The following is a 19,705-nucleotide window of genomic DNA, read 5'->3' as shown; positions in this document are numbered from 1 at the left end:
ATCTAGGTACAATATTTAGCCTCCCTGATGAACCCACACTTCAATAAGCGAGCTACCTCTTCCCCGAGAGATTTTCCTCGCTATTTCTGCGCCTTTGCAGGTACGTTTTTTTTTCCATGTTTAATGTGCGCATCATCACGCTTGGACTGATTCCTACCATATCCTCATGAGACCAAGAAAAGACGTCAAGATTTCCTCTAAAAAAACTCAACCAACTACTTCTTTCTTTCGGATCAGAGATTTTTCCCAACCTTCACCACTTTCGAAGGTACTTCTAGGTCGAGGATGATTTCCTCTAGCTCCTCTAATGCCTGGAGCTCAGATCTATCTTCGCCTAATCTCGCATCAATTTCTTTAGGTTGGGCGACCACATTGTCCTCATGGCATTTTGTCGGGGTTGTGATTTTCCCTTCATGATAATACTATAGCATTCCCTTGCAACGAGTTTGTAACGCCCTACACTCCAGGGACCATTACGGAGTGCCTTGTAAATAGTGCTAAACTCGCTAATCGAGTCATTTGGCCAAAATCGTGTAACTAAGTATGATTAGCAGTTAAGGGATTAAAAATTTTAGTTAAGATGTAACGTTTCACTAGAACGTTTACTGTATACATTAGGATCCCAAAAATATAATTTAAAGGTTTATTACAGGAAAATATTTACAACCAGCCGATCTAAGCGGAAAACCAGGGTTTAACCCTAGTTCCTCTCCTTCAAACCTCGGCTGTGGTGGTCGAGCAGCTGCATATGTGCACATCGTCACCTAAGCTCTCCAACTCAAGGATGGTCCAGCTTTCTTTTGCCTTTACCTGCACCACATAGCACCCGTGAGCCGAAACAAGCAAGAAAACTCAATATGCTCATGTACAGTCATATCACGATATCAAATCATATCTCGCATGCCTATCAAACACAGCTCTATTTAAGTATGCAAATAAACTCATATAACATTGGGGAATCAAGGATAAGAAATCCTGCCCTCCTGATTGGATGACTATCAAGTCAATCCTAATCAGATGAGTGTTTCAACACTTGAGGTTCTGGTAAACCATACTGAGTGACTGTCAAGCAAGTCACTACGGGGTTCAATACCCAAAGCCATGAAAATGATGATCAAAATTATCATACAGAGCTTATAGCCCTGAACAGATGAGTGAATATCACTTTGAGGTTCTGTTAACCATACTGAGTGTCGGACAAGAAAGTCACTATGGGGCTCGATGCCCATAGACGTGTAAAGAAACTGTTACCTGGGCTTTCCTACAATGGCTCTAACCAGATGAGTGACTGCTGCGTAAGTCACTAGCTTAAACAGATGAGTGACTGATGGGTAAGTCACACAAGCGCTTTTAGTTTTCATCGAACTTGAGGTCGGTCCGGCATTAACGCTCTTGTTGAGTCATCTAATGCAGATTTTGATTAGATCTAATCTTTGTTGGCTTGCATTGAATACACTAAGGTCGTTCCTGACTTATGAGTCAGCACTGTGTGACCAGTGCCCAGTACCACTGCCGTACGTGACTAATGAGTCACAGCTTCACAGTTGATACTGACAGCTTTACAAATTCTGACTAATTAGTCAGTGCCATGCACAAGTAAGCAATGCTACCAAGCATATGTCATATGTCGAATATTCAAACGTAGGGCATTCAACATGCTTACTTAACAGTTGCTAGCATAATTATGATCATGCACAAACACAGAGACTTAAGCTCTGATCAGTCTCATATTCAATATTCATGGCATGCCCTAAACACATGTTTCTCGTGTATCACATATATCATAGTTAAACATCCAAATGCACCAAGAATAACCATGCAGGTCACATATGGGGTGCAGTTTTCTTACCTCTGGTTCGAGCGAGAATTAGAACAAGAACGACCCTTGCGAATGATCGATCCTTTAATCATTTAGCGGTCACCTAGTCATAACCAAATATAATCTCTGATTAATGAAAATCAACAATGATAGGGTCTTTATCTAAACCCCACTCTCGGGACCTCAAAATGTACCCACACGGTGAGTAGATTCGATCTTGGGCCTTAACTATTGAAACCTCGAGCCAAAAACCCTTAAAAACACTCAAAACAAGATTTTGGAGAAATAGAGAAGCGCTACAACGCTGCTCACTAGCGCCTCAGCGCTATACTCAGAACCCCAAACCGCCCAAACAAATCTTGTGTAGCGCTAGAGCGCCCTTTGATGGGTGCTGTAGCGCTACCCCCAGCCAGATACTCCCCTGAAATCTCATCCTTCGATTCCACCATTTCCAACTCAAACCAAAATCTTCCAAACATCAAATGAAGTCCCAAATGAACCCAAAAACCATCCTCACATGATCCAAGCATCACAACCCCAAGAGCTCTAGCCAAAACTCCAATCAATTCCCAACTTTCTAACCCAAAAACCAGCTGAAACTCAACTAGGAAAACAGAGAAAAAGCAAGAGTTCTATTGGCTAAAAACTCACCTCAATCTCAGCAACACCCCCTCTTCAATGGGACTCTGTTTTGAGAAGGTTTCTACAACTTTCTAAACTTAAATGGCTGAACAAATCCTTTAGGGTGAAAAGACCTAAATGCCCTCAAGTCTAAAATAAAACGTTAACAGCCACCAAGGGCAAAACTGTCCTTTCGCACCTATTTCGTTAATCATAATTAACACCCTCCAATTCCCACTATTCTCAATATACCCAAACACCAATAATCCATATCCCATTACCCTTTAATACCCGGTAATGTTCTAATCATTAAAATCACCCCGAGGCTCACCCCGAGCCCCGAACTTAAACCCGTTATGACCATACCGAACACTTGCATTTCATGATCGTCTCATGCCAAAAAGCTTGAACAAATCCACATATAATGTGGTACAATTCATAACTCACCCACAAGCACGAAAATACACAACTACACCCTCAACAGGCCAAATTACCAAAATTCCCTTATAATTATAAATACACCCATATGCATGCATTTATCATCATATATTAATATAATTCACATAAACATGCATATAATCATTTAATATCATAATAAATCAATTATGGCCCTCCCGGCCTCCTAATCAAGGTCCTCAACCTTATTAGGAATTTTGGGGCATTACAACTATCCCCTTCTTACAGAAATTTCGTCCTCGATATTTATCTATACATCCCGGAAAAAGAATTCCGCACAACTAATTCCATTTTTCCCTGGTCACCCCTCGACCTCACTGTTTCTGTAACATACCTTAACTCAAGGTACACTTTGTTCCTCAGAACTTTATTATTTCTGTTACAATCTGAACTGGCTATTCCTTACCGGAATACTTAACCTTAACCTTCAGATTCTTATGACTCAACTCATGAGTTCCTTGAACCCATGTCCCCTACATGGAATTACATAACACACTGTATTCGACTAATAGTGTCAAAAATAAGGCTCATCCAAAATCAACCTAACCAATCCTATCCAGGACTCAAACTGCCAAGATAATCTAGGGCTTAGCTTGCCCTTAACTCCTCACCCAATTCCATGGTGATACTTTAAGGAAGATACAATTCCCTTCTTGGAACTCCATGTTCCTGCTTTTCAATTCAGTAAAACTTTCCCACTTACTCTGAGAAGTGAGCATCCAAGCTCCAATCTCTAATAATCTCAATGATCCCCTGAACCATCACTTGGTCCAGAATCAACTCCACATATCATCTCATAAGATATCTTTCCAATAATGGATAACTTTCTTTCTCTCCCTGATTTACCATCAGTCTGAGAATGATAAATTGTACTGAATTCCATCTATATGTATTCATCACCTTCCTTAACTCTTCCAAGACCTGGAAGTAACAATAGAGTCTTCATCTGATAAGATAGACCTTGAATTCCATGAAGGCGCACTATCTCTCTCACATAGAGATTTGAATTCTGATCAGCTGTGTTATTCATCCCTGCTGACAAAATAAACTTACTCAAAACACTGATCCACAATGATCCAATCCAATCCAAATCATGCTGACCCCTTAACCTGGGCAACCCCATTGCGAAATCCATCGCGATGTTTCCTTGTTTCTATTGAAAAATACCCAAAGCCCGTAGTGGCCTTGCTGATTCCTGATACTCTGATTTGACCTGCTAACAGGTTAAGAAATTTATCACGCATTTCATTATACCCCTCTCCATCTCAGGGCACCACTATAAAGCTTTCAACCTTTTATGTACTATCACAATGCTTGAATGAAGAGAATAGGAGAATAAAATGAGATTCATCCAGAATCTCCCAATTAATCCCAATGTGCATCAGATCCCAAATCCGATTCTTATACCTCAATAAGTTCATACCTGACACTATATGATCCTTAGCTAACCCAGCTAAGACATTCTCCTCAATCTTCTCTATTTATGGTTCACCTAATCATCTTTCCTTTTGATCTTCCCTGAGATAGTCATCTCAAGCATAAACCTGGCCACCTAGCCCACCAAAAACTCTACTCCAGTTCTGGTCAAATCCTTTAACCAACATGTTGCATAAGCAATCACTTCTCTTGCTACCAAGGTGTCATAACAACCTACTAACTGGTTCTGATCTGCAAGAAGACTCGGAACTATTTCCCAAGGCACCTATAATATTCTTACCACCCAAGGAAACTTCTGCCTCTAAGGCGTTCCTTGACCTTGGCAAATTTCCGCCGAGAATACACCCCAAAACCATCGTCCAAGACGATCACAATTCCCATTCAAATAAACCTTTGAATGCTCTATTCATCTGATTCATAAACACTTAGCATTAAACAAGTTCTCAAGTCATAACTCAACACTCCCAATGCTCTTATTTGTTATAACAGCAGACTTCTGCATATTCTTTTCCCTGATCTCTAACTGGTATTAACCAGATCTAAGATCCACCTTAAAGAATTCCACCTTACTCACTAGCTGAACCTTTAATTCTTACAACTCTGTTGAGCCATTCAAAACAGTGCCCTAAAACCTGAATCCATTCCTAGCACCGATCCAATCACCATACTATCTCTTCACACAAAGGAACCTTGGCAAATCCCCTGGAAACACATCCGTAACTCACAAACTAATCCAGTCTGTCCTAACTCCACTGGCACAATCTAGGTGGTATCCACCAGACTAGCTAAGAGTTCTATGCATCTCCTTACCATAAAACTCTAGCTCTCACTATAGACGTCATAGACATCTCAAATCCATGCACAGTGCCAACTGTCACAATGCTTTCCACTCTTAAGTCCCAGAGTTACTATACTTTCTTTGCCATTTAAAATTGCCCCACATTTATCTAACCAATTCATACCCTGGATCATACTAAAACCAGTCAGTCATAACCAACTCATGAAAACCACTGATGAACCTTTCCATAATAATTCACCTGATCACTCAAATCACCAATACAACATTTTTTTTTTCCATCACAACATAACCATGTGATCTGCATATCAACACTATGCTTCTCTGTATGCAACAAATAAAAAACAACATGTCACCAAGTCAGTTAGCACAAAATAAAGATTAGGACCAAAAAGCTGTCCTGCTAACCCCGAGGAACTAGTCTCGATCTTAGACTCTGACTGCCTCGGAATAAACACTTGAGCTGAAGTCGAGCTATCTATCCTCTTTTGCTCATCCTTCCTTCACATTGGGAAATCCTTCTTACAATGTCCAAACATTTTACATGAGAAACATGCCCTTGCTCGGCATTCTCCCAGATGACGCCTCTTGCACTGAGTGCAAACTGGATAAGTCTTCCAGCTTTTCTTCTTCCTTGCTCCAATAAGTGGGGTTACCACTATCTGAGCTCCATGCTCTATTATGCTCTCAACGGAAAGAGCCTCCCCTACCACCTGAGCATAGGTAGAGACTTCATGCACTGGGGCAACTCTAATGCCTAAGCTATTCCAGGATTCAATCCTTGAACAAACCTTTCCTTCCAAGCTACATCTGTGGGTACCATGTCTAAAGCAAACTTGGCCAACCCATCAAATCTGCTAACATACTCAGTTACTAATGCATTTCCCTGAACGAGATTCACAAACTCATTCATCTTAGCAGTCTTGGCTACATCACAGTAATATCTTTCATTGAACAACTGCCTAAATTCTTTCCAATCCATCACAGCTGTGTCTCGCGTCTGGGATACTACTTCCCACCACGTTCGGGTATCATCCCGCAAAACAAATGTCACACAAGCCACCCTATCGTGACCTACCATTCCCATACTATCAATAATGGAACTGATCATGCCCATCCATTGCTCAGCTCTGAATGGATCTAGGCCTCCCTTGAAGATTGGAGGGCAATACTCCTGGAACCTTCAACAGAGAAACTCCCATCTGTTCTCAACCCTAGGTTGAGCCAAAGCTGGTGCCACTCCTTGCATAACTAAGGAAGAAGTGCTCCCCAACAGATTCTGCTATTGCTTCAAACACCTAATCTCTTCCTCATGCCTCTGCAATCTTGATTGCAAATTTGTAAACATCTGCTGAAAATTCATAAGAGCAGATAAAGAACTGATACCCTGGCTATAACTCCTAGCCTCTGTATAACCACCATCAGGCCTCATGATCTGCCTTGAATATAAACCGGCTGATTGAATCTGCAGTCAATAACTTGACCCATTATTCATGATGAGCATATAAAGAGCTTTCCCCAGAGGAACAATCTTACCACACCACATTCACAAACCACTTTCAGTGCTAGAAACATGCCCATGACATTCACACATCAATCATAATTCATGCTCTCCCAACATTCACACCATGCTTCCAACTCCAACATGCAAACATTACAATTATATATATTCATGGAACAAGTAATCATATGATCACATTCATATAAATATTCACGGAGCATATAATCATTTTGTTAAGAGCCAGACGCTATCAGAATCTCATGCTCCCTAATACAATGTGCAGGTAAAGCATTTACATTCTATTTAAGCAGTTAAGAACATAACTACAGAAATAGTTACCATTCCCTGAGTGATGCTATCTTCAGTGACGAGTGTACATGCCCAGCTTGTCTTCAGGAACCCATAAACCTTAATAGGCTCTGATACCAAATTGTAATGCCCTAAACTCTAGGGACCGTTATTGTAACGACCCGGATTTTCAAGACTCGATAATGCAGAAATATAAATGTTTTCATTTAACAAAATGTCTCAAAAACCCATAGAAATTTTTTTTTTTTAAAAAGTCGTATGGCCATACTTAACATTTAATTACAAACATGTTTTATAAAGATTAGAGTGAGCCTAGTTTAGGAAAATTACACAACATTTCCAAAAATAAAAAGGCTTCCCAAAAGGTCGGTCCACATGTACATTTGCAAGGAAGACTCCAACGCTCACTGCTCTGCCTTGCCCTTGCACTTACCTACAACATGAAACAACTAGGTAAGCGAAAACGCTTAGTAAGATCAACTTTCAAACAAGCATATAGAGAATTAGGGTTCCGGACCCATCCGAGACCCTACACAATCAATTTCAAGAACGCTAAAGCATCCTGGCAAACTTATGGTCATGCCTGATAACCATTGATAAATTAATTCATATCTAGATAAAAATCCTGCACTCAGAAAATCCCAGAACAAGCAGATATATTATATCACAACTATATCTTACCAACAATTATATCCCTGCACTCAGAAAATCCCAGAGCAAGCAAATATATTATATCATAACTATATCTTATCAACAATTATATCCCTGCACTCAGAAAATCCCTGAGCAAGCAGATATATTATATCACCATATAATTCGAGACCAACGCTCGACAATTTCCAACAATTCAGGCGTAACGCGCCCTCCAACATAATTGCTAATCTGTAAAAGAGAACCGAGTCCCCACACTAAGATCTAGCCGATAAATATTCTCATCAAGGGTAACTATCGTGTTACCTAGGGCATCGCTACTTATTCAAGAGTGTAATCCAATTTACACGGTTTTACGGAGACTTCTATGTTAATTAGTGGTGCTGGTGAGCAGTTGCCCCTAGGGTGTTCAGCCTCACTCAATCTTGGCAACCCCTAGTATCTCTAGGCACTCTCACTGAATGGCCAATATTCACGGCTGCTATCCGAGAATAACTTATCAGAGCACTTGCTCGGATTCTAACCGTCCAATGATTAAGTAAGCATGAGGGCCCCTAGGTCCCATTTAACTTGGCGCCCCTAGGTTTAACCAGCTTATCCTCATCTCATGGCCACTCGTCGCGGTAATGAACCGGACATAAATAAAATCAAGCAGTGTGACGGGGATCAACCGTTCATATTTTCTATATTAGCACTCACTAGACTAACGTCTCTAAGCAACTTTCTATGACAGCCTATATATATGCATGTATCCCTATACTAACATACAAGACAATAATCATTTCATGTTGCAGCCATACAATATAAGTTGACTTACTTGGAGTCCTTAGCGCTCAGCAGGTTTTCACCCTCCAACGTTCAGTCTAGTTACGCTTAGCCAATATTGTAGTTATCCATACAGTATACTCGGATTAATTATGGCACTCATAATTCATTATTATTATTTTGGGCAGTTTGGTCATTTTAATAAAAGTCATTTGTAAGGATTTATAGTCCTTATTTGGTTTTAAACCTATTAAGGAAAGTCATACAAAATATTCGAGACTAAACCCTAAGTCTCGGGGAGACCTATCCTAAGGTCTCGATACCTAGACTCGGGTATCACAATGGTATTTCCCACAATCCGCTAAAAAATCTTATTCTTTCAAGGTATCGCTATTAACCCGCACTTTCGACTAGTCGGTTAAAATATGTAAGATTTTAGCCGGTATTCTATCCAGAAAATACAAATAAATTCCTTAATTATTTTCAAAGAAAATAAACTCTTTAAATTTTCCTTTTATTTTTCTTAAGGTTTTAATATCTAAAAACCGATTTAAGAAAATTGCCTAATTTATCTTAATTAGGAAAACCGTTATAAATTTCTCATCTTGACTAATTAATTTTCCAAAAGCAATTAATCAATTTTTACTTACTAGAAAAATAATTCATTTAATTATTTTCTCAAAATATAGGGTTTTAAACCCTCTTTTAATTTATTAACTATTAATAAATTAAATCTCTTACTTTTAGAAAGAATAAAAACTCTTTAATAAAAATAATTCATTTAAACTCAAAGGGGTCATTTTAGTGAAAATATGATTTCAAGACTTACCAATTTATATCTTGAAATAAGCAAAATTTTACTTTTTACCTTATGTTCCAAAATCTCATTTTTACACTAAGTGTGAAAAGCCTATTTTTCACATTTTTAACTACATACTTCGTTAGTTCATAACTTGAAATTTACTTACCCAATTGTTAGTAAAATTTCTCAATTCTATTTTTGTTATGCCATTTAGGTCTTTGTAAAATCTTAGGTCAAAATGAGCATTTTTGATTGGTGAAATCATTTTCCAACAATGAGGTAAAAATGACCTTATTTTCAAGCCCTTATTTTTTCCAAACTTTGACAGTTAATAACTTTCAAACCGTTGAATATTTTCTTACCAAATTTTACAGTGGAATAATAGGTTATGCCAGAAATATGTCCACAAAATTTTAGATAAAACTGGGTTCATTTTCCCTATACAGTGGCTGTCCATACTTGGTTCCGAAAATGAGAATACGAAAAAATAGTTTTTTACCTAAACTTTGAAATAGCATAACTTACTCATTTCTAAACATTTTTTAGTGTTTCAAAAGCTCAATTTTATGTACTCAATCTCAACAACATCACAGTACAATTAAATTTTACAAAACCAATATACAGTGGCTGCTTGACCCCTTGGAAGTCACAGCTCAAAACATGTTTTGTTTTAGGGTATCCTACAAAACCCTTGGGGGTTTTGGTTCCCATTTTCAAAAATCAATACACATGCATCATAAAAATTATTAAACAACTACCATAACCTTATTACATCATCAACAAGAAACTCTAAGCATTAGATATACAAAATAATGCTTAAAACTAAAAACCCTACAACAAAATCATCAAAAGTAAACTTTTTACCTCTTTGGTGTTCTTGCTTAAGGTTTGGACCTTCCTATAAGCTTTGACTCCTTCAAAACCTTTCAAAAACCCTAACCAACTTCCTCCAACAACATAGGTAATTAGCTATTTGAAACTCTATGATTAAAACTTGACAAAAGTCTAGATTAATGAAACTTTACCTTAGGGAAAACCCTTCCAAGACCAAGACTTAGCTTCCAAGTTTCTTTGGTGTTCTTGGGGTTGAAAATGGAGAGAACACTTGAGAGAGTCTTCAAAAATCAGATGAGAGTGAATGAGGGAGGGAGAGTGGTCGGATTTGGGGGTTAGAATGGCTCACACAACTCTTCAAAATATCACAAAACACTTGAGTGCTTTTCTACCCACTTGCCCACTTGACTATATCTCAAACCTTTAAATAAATGGGATTTAAACTAAATTAGTTAATAAATGGGGTTTCAAAACATCACTTGGCCGGCCAACCCTTGCTATATATATGATCATTTCATTTTTTTTTTTTTTTATAAAGGTTAATAAATGTTTCATAAGAAGAAAAGTCCAAATTGGCTTTTGACACATTTTTCACTTTTATTAAGTTTTAATCACCAAACTTAACATTAATTAATTAAATTAAATGTCTCTCACATTTAATTTAATTAATCACATAATAAAATATAACCTAAGGTCCATTCATGGAATAAAATTCCCCATTTTGGCAAAATTAGGCATTTACCACAAAATGCCTTAAAATTTCCATTTTCTTTTAGGTTTATTATTTTTGACCAAAATTTAACTTTTATGAATGTATTTTATGCCCAAAATATAATTGCCATGATTTTTCGTTTTATTTTCCGTGATTTTTACCCGATTAGGATTTTTGTGTCGGTCCAGGACCGAAAGTCTTATCTTGACTTTTAAAATCACAAAATTCATATTTTGGCTAGCAATAAATCATGGAATACTTACAAACAAAATATAATATTATTTAAAATAATATCCTTAACCCGGGGGAAAAAATCCTGACTCGAGTCGTTTAAAGGTACCCAAAAACGTAGGACGTTACAGTTATGGTGTGCCTTGTAAATAGTGCTAAACTCGCTAATCGAGTCATTTGGCCAAAATCGTGTAACTAGGTATGATTAGCGGTTTGGGAATTACAATTAAGATGTAACGTTTCACTAAAACGTTTACTGTATACATTGGGATCCCAAAAATATAATTTAAAGGTTTATTACAGGAAAATATTTACAACCAGCCGATCTAAGCAGTAAACCAGGGTTTAACGCTAGTTCCTTTCCTTCAAACCTCGACCGTGGTGGTTGATCTGCTGCATTTGTACACATCGTCACCTAAGCTCTCCAACTCAAGGATGGTCCAGCTTTCTTTTGCCTTTACCTGCACCACATAGCACCCATGAGCCGAAGCCCAGCAAGAAAACTCAATATGCTCATGAATAGTCATATCACGATATCAAATCATATATGGCATGCCTCGCAAACACAACTCTATTTAAGCATGCAAATAAACTCAGATAACACTGGGGAATGAAGGATAAGAAATCCTGCCCTCCTGATTGGATGACTATCAAGTCAATCCTAATTAGATGAGTGTTTCAACACTTAAGGTTCTGGTAAACCATACTGAGTGACTATCAAGAAAGTCACTACGGAGCTCAATACCCAAAGCCATGCAAATGATGATTAAAATGATCATACATAGCTTATAGCCCTTAATAGATGAGTGAATATCACTTTGAGGTTCTGTTAACCATACTGAGAGACTGGCAAGCAAGTGACTATGGGGCTCGGTGCCCATAGTCGTGTAACAAAACCGTTACCTGGGCTTTCCTGCAATGGCTCTAACCAAATGAGTGACTGCTGGGTAAGTCACTAGATTAAACAGATTAGTGACTGATGGGTAAGTCACACAAGCGCTTTTAGTTTTCATCGAACTTGAGGTCGGTCCGGAATTAACGCTCTTATTGAGTAATCTAATGTAGATTTCGATTAGATCTAATCTTTGTTGGCTTGCGTTGAATACGCTAAGGTCGTTCCTGAATTATGAGTCAGCACTGTGTGACCAGTGCCCAGTACCACTGCCGTACCTGACTAATGAGTCACAGCTTCACAGTTGATACTGACACCATTGCCAATTCTGACTAATTAGTTAGTGCCATGCACCAGTAAGCAATGCTACCAATCATATGTCATATGTCGAATATTCAAACGTAGGGCATTCATCATGCTTACTTAACAGTTGCTAGCGTAATTATTATCATGCACAAACACAGAGACTCAAGCTTTGATCAGTCTCATATTCAATATTCATGGCATACCCTAAACACATGTTTCTCGTGCATCACATATATCACAGTTAAACATCCAACATGCATCAAGAATAACCATGCATGTCACATATGGGGTGCAGTTTTCTGAGCTCTGCTTCGAGCGAGAATTATAACAAGAACGACCCTTGAGAACGATCGAACATTTAATCCTTTAGCGGTCACCTAGTCATAACCAAATACAATCTCCAATTAATAAAAATCAATAATGACAGGGTATTGATCTAAACCCCCCTCTCGAGACCTCGAAATGTACCCACATGGTGAGTAGATTCGATCCCAGGCCTTAAGGATTGAAACCCCGAGCCAAAAACCCTTTAAAACACTAAAAACGTGATTCTGGAGAAACAGAGAAGCGCTACAGCGCTGCTCAATAGCGCCCCAGCGCTATACTCAGATCCCCAAACCGCCCAAACAAATCCTGTGTAGCGCTATAGCGCCCACTGATGGGCGTTGTAGCGCTACACCCAGCCAGATACTCCCCTGAAATCTCTTCCTTCGATTCCACCATTTCCAACTCAAACCAAAAGCTGGCAAACTTCAAATTAAGTCCCAAATGAACCCAGAAACCATCCTCACATGCCCCAAGCATCACAACCCCAAGAACTCTAGCCGAAACTCCAATCAATTCCCAACTTTCTAACCCAAAAACCAATTGAAACTCAACTAGGAAAATAGAGCAAAAGCAAGAGTTCTAATGGCGAAAAACTCACCTCAATATCAGCAACACACCATCTTCAATGGTGGAGCATAACCCTAGCTTATCACAGCTTTGTTCCTTGGCTTGATTCCTCAAAAAAAGCTTGAAAATTCAAAGAAAAATGGGGGAGAAAACCATCGGGAAAGAAGGAGGAAATGGGACTCTATTTTGAGAAGGTTTCTACAGCTTTCTAAACTTAAATGGCTGAACAAATCCTTTAGGGTGAAAAGACCTAAATACCCTCAAGTCTAAAATAAAACCTTAATAGCCACCAAGGGCAAAACCGTCCTTTCACACCTATTTCGTTAATCATAATTAACACCCTCCAATTCCCACTATTCTCAATATACCTAAACACCAATAATCCATATCCCATTACCCTTTAATTCCCGGTAATGGTCTAATCATTAAAATCACCCCGAGACTCACCCCGAGCCTCGAACTTAAACCCGTTATGACCAGACCGAACACTTGCATTTCATGATCGTTTCATGCCGAAAAGCTTGAACAATTCCACATATAATGTGGTACCATTCATAACTCACCCACATGCACGAAAATACACAATTATGCCCTCAACAGGCCAAATTACCAAAATGCCCTTATAATTATAAATACACCCATATGCATGCATTTATCATCATATAATAATATAATTCACATAAACATGCATATAACAATTTAATATCATAATAAATCAATTATGGCCCTCCCGGCCTCCAAATCAAGGTCCTCAACCTTATTAGGAATTTTGGGGCATTACAGAGTTGATCACCCCTCATGATACATTTTCCTGAGGTCGAGGGAAACTTGATGGCTAAGTGGTGACCTAAAGTTATGGCTTCAAATGCCATCAATGCATGTCTCCCCAAAATTGCATTGTACGCGTCCAGATAGTCAATTACTACAAATTTGAGCATTTTACTTATAGCTTGTGCATCATTCCCTAACGTCACAATGAGCTCAGTCATACCTATCGCTGCCACTCCCTCTCCCGAAAGTCCATAGAGGGTCATTCAGGTCGCTTTAAGATCGATTACAGATATCGCCATCTTTTCAAGGGTAGACTTAAATAACACGTTTACGGAGCTCCCATTGTCGATCAGTATCCTTCATATTCTTCGATTGGCAAGCTGGATGGTTATCATCAGCGGGTCATTATGCGGGAATTGGACATGGCTAGTGTGCTCATCCATAAAAATGACTAGTTGTTTCTCCAATTGCTGTTGCTTTGATAATCTCCAATTGCCTTTTCTAGGTTGCGCTACTTGTTCCTGCCAAATGGGGCCCTCTAGTAATAGTAGCTATTTCTATCCTGAAACAGAAGGAGGGATAATTTGATTTCCTTCAGCTACTTGAGGGTTGGCCAGACTTCCTTGAGCTGGCTTAGGGTTTTGCTGTGCCGGTTGACTAGGAGCTACCCTGTTTTGACTACATTGTGACCAATGTCGTTATGGTACTGACAAAATTTATTTGGGTCTCTCTTCATCGTTTGATGCTTCATCAGCTCAGGCTTCTTCCTTGGAAGGCTAGTAGAGTTAGCTAAATAAATATGCTCTCGTGTATCTCTTAAATTTGTATAGGTGGTGTAGATGGAGGTATATTTATACCTGTGCTTATTTTTCTTGGATCCATTATGGTTGCTCTCACCATCCCCATTCCGTTTAATGCCCCCTGACTGGTTATTCTGGGTATCAAAGCCACAGCTGCAGCATCTGTTACCACTCCAGCGACCAGAACGAGGATCTCACTAGTTCCTGCAACAGTAGACTCTACTGCTTCTAAATTTATCCCTTCATGAGCTCAATCCAAGAATTCATCTACACTCTTCACTCTTTTTCTCTAGATTTCTTTCCTCAAAGCTCCTCCTATGGTAATTCCCATCCTCATAGCCATGAGCTTAGAGCCATCATCAATGCCTCTAGCTCGAGCCGCCACATTTGTGAATCAATTGAGATATGCCTTCAAGGATTCATCGGGCTTCTACTTGATGTTAGCCAATGAATAGACCTCTATTCGGGTCTCTTTTGCAGCCCGAAATTGTCTTTTGAACTCGAAAGATAGTTTTTTCCAGGAGGTGATTGAATTTTTTTATATTTATTGAACCACAGCCATGATCTTGATCTCAATCTTGTGATCTTGATCCTTCTATCCCCTTCTGCTTATATAAGTGTCTTTTGAGGGGGGAGGATTTCTCCTGCTTTTCCCTCTGGCTGAATCGTTCCTCTATGGGCGAGGTGGCATCGGATGTCGAGCTGGCGATGGAGGATGCCTTATTGGTAAAGCTTTCCTTGTTCCATCGGGACGCACTAGATTAGCTTGCCCATGGTCTAATCCAATTTCTTGGGTTGGATGCAGTGCAGACTCATTTTTCCCTGCTAGAGCTACTGGCTTAAGCATTGGTAGCTTTGTTCGAGTGTCTCTTTTCCATGAGTCGACTTCAGCTTACCCCGTCTGGCAAGGCTGATTTCTAGGAGTGTGAGCTAAATGATTAGTCTTGCAAATATTTGCAGGCTAATTATTTCACAGAATTTGTTCACAAGGTACTGAACTAGGGGTTGCAGGTCGGACAAAACAACTAACGTTGGGAAGATTATTCCTGTGAGAATTGGCAGGTTGAGAATTTCGTGAATTCTATTAAGAAGTTACGGAAGTCGAGATCGCAGTTCATACATAACGACTAATATTAGGTTGATTATTCATGTGGACCCACTTTGCCTCCTTCCGATGTCAGCATCAATTGTAGGAGGGGGTAATCGAACTAAAACCTCCTAAATTTTCCTATTGGCCTCCTTAGATGGGCATTTTGCATCTCGCTTGTTGTCAGGTACCCAGGATGGGGATTTGGTGGGCGTGAGGCCAAACTCCCAGCATCATCCTAGTCCACATGTTATTTTCCAGGACGACGTTGTGTAGAAGTACCTTCTTTGGTAGGAATGGTCATATGGTAACCCTCTTGAGCATGGAGTTGCTTCATTTCATTGTCGCGCATGGAACAAGTGACCACCATAATGAATGTTGGTTTGATATTTGTGTGAGAATTAAAGCCTAATCTGCTCTCAACGAAAGCACCAATCTATTGATGCGATATTTTGGCAACAAGGGAATTAGAAATCTGATGATAGAGAGATTATGCTTTTTGAAAATAAAATGTATAAGAAATAATGAAAAGTAAGAACACGAAGCACTCGCACGATTTTACGTGGTTTAGTGGTAATTTTTTATGACAATTTCAGCAGAGTTGTGCATACAGAAAGTCCATCCCTTTTTCTGTCCATTCCCCTTGTATTATAAGAGATTCTAATGGATAGTTTTGGGTAACCGTACGTTAATATGGTAACTTCCCATTTACATAAATACACGATTTCCTATTAAATTTATATCTGTTATATTGGGTAATAAATACATAATAAAATATGGGCCTTTATGAGGCATATAAAGAATCTCTGAGTCTTTTGAGATCCTTCACTATGCAACATAGTCAGGCTTCCGTGATCTGAACACATTGCTCAACAGGGTATTGTAGGAGTAATCACAATTAACATGGGTCATGTCTAGAGTTTCATGAAGGTGATCCGGGCAATGCGTACCTCGAACTAAGTTGTTGGCATAAGAGGCAATCTGGAGACTATCTGGTTGTCGTAGGCTGTCAAGTTGACTCGAGCTACTAACTCCAAAGTTAACAAGATACTCTATGTATGTTTTTCTTCATACACTTGTCTACCAACTGTACATTGTGGAGAGTAATTCAACTCGTATTTTTGGGGTACAACAAGTATATTGCCTAGTAAATAATTTTAATTAATTATTTGTTGATTGTCATTATAGCTATGGTTATTATTTTGATAATAATAACATATTGTATGACTAATTTTTGTATTTATTGTTGTCTGAAATGATAATATTATTATTGGAATATTAATATTAATAATGTGACATCAATTATTTGTTTATTATTTTTGTCTCTTTTTTATTGTGGTAATTTAGGAAAAGATTTTATTTCATTGTGGGTGTGTAGGTCATGTAAGAGTGTAATGAATGTTGTCTTGATTAAGGATTAAGGAAGGCATGAGAATACCCTTAATTTGGTCTTGACCAATTAATTGACATTTAATTATGTCTAACTACCCTTAATTTTCAAAAATGGTTATAGAATTAAAGATGAGGGTGGCTGTCAATTATGGTGGGGGGATTACTATTTAATTGGTGATTTATTGGAGAATAAAAAGAAAAGGATTTGGAGAGATTAAAGGGAGAAATTCACATTTCTTAGAAATCCCCGTAGCTTTAGCCCCAGGTGTAGTAATATGGACATAACTGGAGTTGTAAGAGTTCAATTTGGATAATATTAGTATTGTTTGAAAGCTAATTTGATTATCTACAACATTTTAGAAATAGAATTTTTCCATAATCGGAAGGTAACTAGGTCAAAAATGGGTCATATTGGAGCTTTCATTGAGAGTAGATTAGGCTTGAATTATCACACAAATTTCAACCCAATAATCATCATGGAGGTCACCCGCTCTATGCACGAAAATGAAATGGAGCAGCATGATGATTAGGGAGGTCACTGTAAGGCCATCCCCACTAGAGAAGGTACATCTGCACAACATCTCCCTGGAAAACAACATCTGAATCAGGACGATGCTAGAAGTTTGGCCTCATGCCCACCAAATCCCAATCTTGGATACCTGACCGCCATTGAAATGGAGAATGCTCAGTTGAGGAGCCACCTTGCCCAGGCTAATAGGAAAATAGAGGAGATTTTAGCTCCATTACCACATCCTGCAACCGATGCTAAAGTCAGAAGGAGGAAATGTTGGGCACAATAGGAATACTCGACTTAACGTCATACCTTCTGTCCGAATTGCGACCCTGAGTTTCGTACCTTATGAATGGACTCCATGATATATTCAGCCTTCAAATCCTCGCAAGAATAATAATTCAAATTACATTCCTGAGAATTAGCCTGGCTAGATAGGGCGAGCTGAAACTAACTTAAGGAGAAAAGACATTCCAGCAAATCCACCCTTGCCTCGACCAGCAGCTTAGGCATGAAGGAGTGGGCCCGCACTACGTCCAACCCAAAAAATTGGAGTAGATCATGGGCGACCTAATCTAGTGCGTTCTGATGGAACAAGGATAGCCTCACCAATAACGCATCCTCCATCGCCAATTTGTCATTCGACTCCACCTTCCCCACAAAGGAATGCTCCAGCTCAAGGGGCAGCAGGAGAAATCATGCCACCTTAGAAGACGCTTATATCCTGTGATCTTGCTCCAATAATAAAGATCCTCGACCCTAACCACGAGCTGTATGCTTCGCAGATGGGAGCTATTGGATAGAGAGCCATTGCGGGCATGGGTTCAGGAATGCTCATAATCTGAATTCCCATAGGCACGAGAGCGATCTAAGGAATAAGTTTAGCTTTGCACAAAGCCTTCGCTCAAACCTACAATTCAATCTGTGTGATCATCTGAACAAACAAAGAGGACATCCGACTCGCCATGATTATTTGAGTTATAATGAGACAAGGGGAGATCCGTCTTTTGTACGCAAAAATGGGAATGTCCCTCCTAAATGAGCTTAAGCTTAGAGAGATAATAACCCATCTAACACGTACAAAAGGAAGGGAGCTGGTAACCAGCTCCCAAACAACCAAGAGACCAATGATCCAACCTTCAAGTGGCTGGCCTTAATGGAGGAGCAGATGAAAAGACTCTTGTCTGGAAAGAACATTGATGAATTTGATTCTGATGAGGAGCTCGAGCCTTTTCCTACCCATATTTTTGTAGCTTCGTATCCTACTGGCTTCAGGATGCCGACCATGCCGACGAATAGTGGAACCACTAATCTGTCCAATCACTTGGGGACCTTCAACACGCTGATGATGGGCCACATTGTAAACATCGACCTAAGATTTATATTGTTCCAAGTAACATTGATCAGACTTGCCAAACTATGGTTCAATAAATATAAAAATATATTCGATCACCTCCTGAAAAAAACTATCCTTCAAGTTCATGAGACCGTTTCGGGCTGCGAAAGAGACCCGAGTAGTTACAAATTCTTTGGAAAACATCAAGCAGCAGCCTGGTGAATCCCTTGAGGCCTATCTTAACTAATTCACAAGTGCAGTGGCCCGAGCTAGAGATGCTCATGATATCTTTATTCTCATGGCTATGAGGACGGGAATTAATGCAGGAGGAGATTTGTGGAAGGAACCCTAGAGAAAATGAATAAAAAGTGTCGATGAATTCTTGGCTCTAGCTCAGTGATGGATAAACTTTGAAGAAGTAGAATCTGCTGTCGCAGGAACCAACCAGACCCCCGTTTAGCCCGCTAAAGGGGTAACTGATATTACAGTTGTGGCTCAGCCTGCTACTTAGAATAACTAGTCGGGGGCAATAAACGCAAAGGGAATGGTGATGGCGACTACAGTGGCTCTAAAAAGAATAAGCCAGAGGAAAAGTATAACTCCATCTACACTGCTTATACTAACCTAATGAATATGCGAGAATGTATCTTCTTGGAAAATTCTACTCACCTTCCATGGAAAAGCCTGTGCCCATGAAGCATAAAAGGGAAAAGAGAGATCTAGCTAAGTTATGTCAGTATCATAATGACATCAGCCACAACACTGACGATTGTCACCAACTT

This window comes from Humulus lupulus, chromosome X (genome assembly GCF_963169125.1).
Source record: "Humulus lupulus chromosome X, drHumLupu1.1, whole genome shotgun sequence".
In the NCBI taxonomy this organism is placed as follows: domain Eukaryota; kingdom Viridiplantae; phylum Streptophyta; class Magnoliopsida; order Rosales; family Cannabaceae; genus Humulus; species Humulus lupulus.
The sequence above is the reverse complement of the archived record's forward strand: the minus strand, read 5'-3'. Positions refer to the sequence as shown.